Genomic DNA, 5221 nt, shown 5'->3' on the forward strand with positions numbered 1-5221 from the left:
ATTTGTAGCCTTCGTTCTTCATAGATGGGTCCTTTGTTGTTACTTGAACATGGCTCATTTATGCTTTTCAAACGTGTTTCCTGAAAAGAAGGTTGCACCACATGATCAGTATTAGTAGCATAATTTATACAACCACCTTCAATATTAGATGTGTTACTCGAATTACGAGCTTGAAGAGTGATTGTTTCATCACCCACGCGAAGTGTGAGTTCACCTGTACCAACATCAATGATAGTTCTAGTAGTTGCTAAAAAGGGTCATCCTAAAATTAAAGGCACCAAATCAATTGGGAATATAAATTTGTCAATTTTAACAAGTACATCTTCAATAATACCCCTAGGAAATCTAATTGTTTTATCTGCCAATTGAATGCTCATCCTAGTTTGTTTAGGTTTCCTAAGACCTAGTTGTTTAAACATTTTATAGGACATGACATTAATACTAGCCCCTAAATTAGCCAAATCATTGTTAATGTTTAAAATACAAATTAAACAAGAAATTGTAAAACTCCTTGGATCTTTCAACTTGTTATGTAGCTTATTCAATAGAATGGCTGAGCAAACTGCATTCAACTCTACATGCGACACCTCATCCAACTTCCACTTATTTGCTAAAAGCTTCTTTAAAAATTTAATTACGTGTGGCATCTATGAAAAAGCTTCAATAAATGGTAAGTTAATATGTAATTTCTTTAATAATTTAAGGAATTCACCAAGTTGTTCGTCTGTGTGGTCTTTCCTTGTTGCTCTGGGGTATGGCACACAAGGTTTGTATTCCCTACTTACCAATTTTTACTTACTGCAGTCCATCTCTCTTTTACCTTTACTTACCATAAGTCCTTGTATCAATTTAGGTTCAGGTTCCACTAACCCTTCCTCATCTTGAACGTTAATCGCATTAAGCTGCTCCCTTGGGTTAGTTTTAGTATTACTCGGCAAATTACCTTGTGGTTGTTCAGAAATCAATTTAGCAAGCTGGCCTATCTGAGTTTCTAGCCCTTGGATCGATGCTTGTTGATTCTTAAGTGCTGTCTCGGTATTTTGAAAATGATTTTCTAACACTGAGATAAATTTCGTTAGCATATCTTCAACGTTCGGCTTCTTTTCCTGCTGGTAACGTGGTTGTTGAAAACCTGAGGGAGGTTGTGGCCTTTGATTTCCCTGGCCACCCCATGAGAAGTTGGAATGGTTCCTCCAACCTACATTATAAGTGTTACTATATGGGTTATTTTGAGGTCTAGAATTATTATTACCCATATATTGGACTTGTTCCCCCTCGTTGCCAGGGTTGAAGGGTGGATAATCTGGGTTGTGCATTCCTCCATTTGAATCACACCTTATCACTAGATGTACCTAAGTAGAACCATATAAACCATCAATCTTTTTATTTAAAAGTTCTACCTGGTTTGATAGCATAGTACCTCGTCGAGGTTGAAAACACCAGCTTCTTTTGTCGGCTTTGTTCTCATGACTTGCCATTGATAGTTATTCAGTGACATCTCTTCAATAAATTCGTAAGCCTCTTTAAGTGTTTTGTTGTTTAATGTTCCACCGGCAACTGCATTACTGGGTGAACCTGTGAAGAACTAAAAAAACTATCAATTTTCCTATTCAAGAGTTCTACTTGATTAGAGAGCATGGTGACCGAATCGACGTTGTAAACACCAGCTGTTTTCGTCAGCTTTGTCCTCATGATTTGCCACTAATAGTTATTTGGTGACATCTCCTCTATAAATTCATAGGCATCTTCAGGTGTTTTATTATTGATGGTTCCACCAACAGCTGCGTCAACCATTTGTTAAGTCGAAGGATTCAGGCTATTAAGAAAAGTTTGAACCTGTAGCCAGAATGGTAACCCATGGTGAGGGCATCTTCGCAAAAGGTCCTTATAACTCTCCTATGCATCATAGAATATTTCTAAATCCATCTGCACAAAAGAAGAGATATCATTACGTAATTTAGCCGTTTTAGCCGGTGGAAAATATTTTAATAAGAACTTTTCGGTCATTTGTTACCAAGTAGTGATTGACCTCCGCGGTAACGAATTCAACCACTGTTTAGCTTTGTTTCTCACTAAAAAAGGGAATAACTGAAGGAGAATGGTGTCATTAGAAATGCCATTAATTTTAAAGGTATCACAAAATTCTAGGAAATTTGCCAAGAGCGTTGGGATCCTCGTCCTGCAAACCATCAAACTGAACAAACTATTGTATCATTTGAATTGTGTTAGGTTTTAGTTCAAAATTATTTGCAGCAATAGCAGGTCTAACTATACTTGACTAATTCCCATTAAATTAGGTTTAGCATAATCATACATAGTGTGCAGAGTAGGATTCTGATTAACAGCAATCACAGGAGGTAGTGGATTTTCTTGGTTTTCAATCATCTCCTCGGTGGTGGTTGAAGTATCTTCCTCTTGCTTTTCTGTGTAACGTATGCTTCGCCTCATTTCTCTTTGGTTTCTGCAAACTGTGTGATCGATCTCATTATCAAAAAGTAATGGTCCTGACGGGTTTCTCCTGGTCGTAACTAGAAAAACCTGTCAGAAGAAAATAAATGGAGAATTAGAAAAGAAAATTTTAAATTGCAATAAAAGTAAAATGGCTAAAGTAATAAAAATCGAGTGTTCCTAATATCTTAGTTCCCCGACAACGGCGCCAAAAACTTGCTGTGTGATATTCGTAACAGGTTTTAAAGATTTATAAATGAAACGTTCTTGAGACTAACTTATTATCACGATTAAGGAAAGTATACCTATCGAACAGTAGTATAGTTCAGCAAGACCAGATTGTCAAACCCAAAGGAACTACGAGTACTAGTATTTACGTCCTTTTTATTATCTAGCCTAAAATTTAAGAGGTTTGGTTGTCTAAACTAATTATTAACTAAGAATGCACAGAAGGAAAAACTTTGGAAAATACTTTTGGGGAAAATTCGATTTGATTGAGATAATACCTAAGGACAAATCCACCTAGACCTCACTTGTTATTTAACTCTGAATCGGACGATTTATTCATTCAACTTATTCCGTAGAAATCCTTAAGTTATATTATTATCTCTCTTGAGACTAACAACGTCTAACCCTAGATTGAATAATTGAAATCTCTTTCTAATTAACGCCCTAGGGTTGCATTAACTCGATCCATGGATCCCCTTATTAAGTTTCACCCTAATCCGGCAAAATCTTGTCACCCTATCTCTAGGCATGCAACCATCTCCGCTTAATTATGAAAAATTTACTCTTAGACAGGGTCTATTCCTCCTCTGAATAAGAGCTTAACTTGAATCAGTATCCTGGAATATCAAAACAAGAATTAATAACACATAATTAAGAACAAGTCAAATATTTATCAACAATTTAGATAATAATAACAAGATCCGTCTTAAGTTTCATTCCCCTTAGGTATTTAGGGGTTTTAGTTCATACTAATGAAAGAAAACATCTCAAAAGAATAAAAATAACAAAACATAAGAAAACCCAAAACTCTTGAAGGAGTTTGAAGGGAGATCTCTAGTCTTGATGATGAATCTGGCTTTTGAGATGGATCAATCGGCTTCTCTTGAGTAATTCTTTCCTTCCTACTCTGTGTCCCCTCTTTTCCTCCTCCTTCAGGGTGTATTTGTAGGCTTTGGAATGCCTAAGAGCCCTCAAAAGTGGCATTTTCCAAATAGGACTCTACTTGGGCTCGACAGGGACACGCTTGTGTGCGATTACTTCAGGCCGTGGTCAAGCCTGTTAAATAGGTATGGGCATGTGGTCTACCCGTGTGAGTCGTGCTTCTATTCTTCCAAATTGACACGGCCGTGTGGTCTGCCCGTGTGATGAAGTCCAGGCAGTGTTGATTTCGTACGTTGGCCCTTTTTCTCCGTTTTTGGCCCGTTTCTCATTCCTTTCACTCTCCTATGCTCACCTAAGTATAAAACATGAAATTAAGGAATTAGGAGCATCGAATTCACCAAATCTAAGGAAAAATCATCCATAAAATGTGTTAAGCATGGGATAGAAATATGTATAAATTACGGTTTATCAGGGAGGGGATGCGTAGTGGTGCACGAGTGGGGGTAATGAAGGGCGACGACAGTGCGACGCGGGGGTAGGGTCTCTGTTCGACAGTGGCGCGGTGGTGGAGAAGGTGGCAACAGTGTGGAAGGAGGGAAAAAGGAAGAGAAAAGAAAATAGGGGTGGGTTTTTGTTCGATGACGGCGGCGTGGGGTGGCGATGGGCTTGCAACAGCTTGAAGTCGGTGATGGGCTACGGCAGTGGCGTGGGGTGGTTTAGGGGTTAAGGTTTTCTTTTTGTTTTTGAAGAAGATGGAGAAAAAGTGTTGGGAAGTTAGGGATTTGGGTGTTTAAATTTTTATTTTTGTTTATTATTTTTTTGTTGGGTCATTGGGTAATGAGTTTATTTGGGTATGGGGTATGGGTTATTTGTGGGTAATTTGGTTTGTTTGGGTAGGTAAGTTAATTAGGTTGGGTTATTGGTATTGGGTTTATTTTGGTTATGGGATAGATGAGTTAATTTAGGATTGATTAGGTGGATGGATGGGTGTTGGATGTGGGCTTTGATGGGTAATTTGGTATTTGGATTAAATGAGGTGGTGGGTGTTTATTGGACTTGGGTTTTGGGTATTTTGGTATGTGCGCAAGTGGGTTTGGGGTAGGAATTTAGTGGATGGGTGTTTGGATTTGGTTTTTGGGATTTCATGAAGGTTAGGTAATTTGGGTTTTTTTTTGGTAAGTAGATAACTGTTACCAAATTAGCAAGTCGTGCCTACGCCACCATCATTATCCAAGAAAATTCATATCCTCCATTACATTCCCAAAAACATCAAATTAATTGAATTAAAAATTTATTTATTTACATCCTAAATCTTACTTAAAATTAGAATTAAATAAATGAAAATAAATTTGGGTTGCCTCCCAAAAAACACTTTTGTTTAACGTTGTTAGCTCGACAACCTGGAAATTTGTTATCCAGCTCTTCAAGGGCTAACTCCTCAACCACGTAGACTTGAAAATTCTTGTAGAAAGGCTTTAACCGCTGTCCGTTGACCTTAAAAATTTTTCCGGATTCCTCGCTTTTAACCTTGACTGCACCATATGAAAATATGTGAGTAACAACGAAAGGCCCTAACCACTTAGTCCGAAGTTTACCTGCAAAAATTCTTGATGTAGGGTCATAAAGTAATGCTTTTTGTCCTACCATAAATTGTTTACGTGTT

At 37.6% G+C, this 5221-nt stretch overlaps 1 non-coding gene across 1 annotated transcript; it reads left to right on the forward strand.

Annotated features, from left to right (window-relative positions):
- Positions 1-1852: 1852 nt before the first annotated feature.
- LOC121210433 (small nucleolar RNA R71) lies at positions 1853-1959 on the forward strand. The gene has a single exon (XR_005905550.1). It is a non-coding gene; the product is annotated as a small nucleolar RNA R71 (small nucleolar RNA).
- The last annotated feature ends 3262 nt before the right edge of the window (positions 1960-5221 follow it).

Source organism: Gossypium hirsutum, chromosome A11 (genome assembly GCF_007990345.1).
Source record: "Gossypium hirsutum isolate 1008001.06 chromosome A11, Gossypium_hirsutum_v2.1, whole genome shotgun sequence".
Lineage (NCBI taxonomy): Eukaryota > Viridiplantae > Streptophyta > Magnoliopsida > Malvales > Malvaceae > Gossypium > Gossypium hirsutum.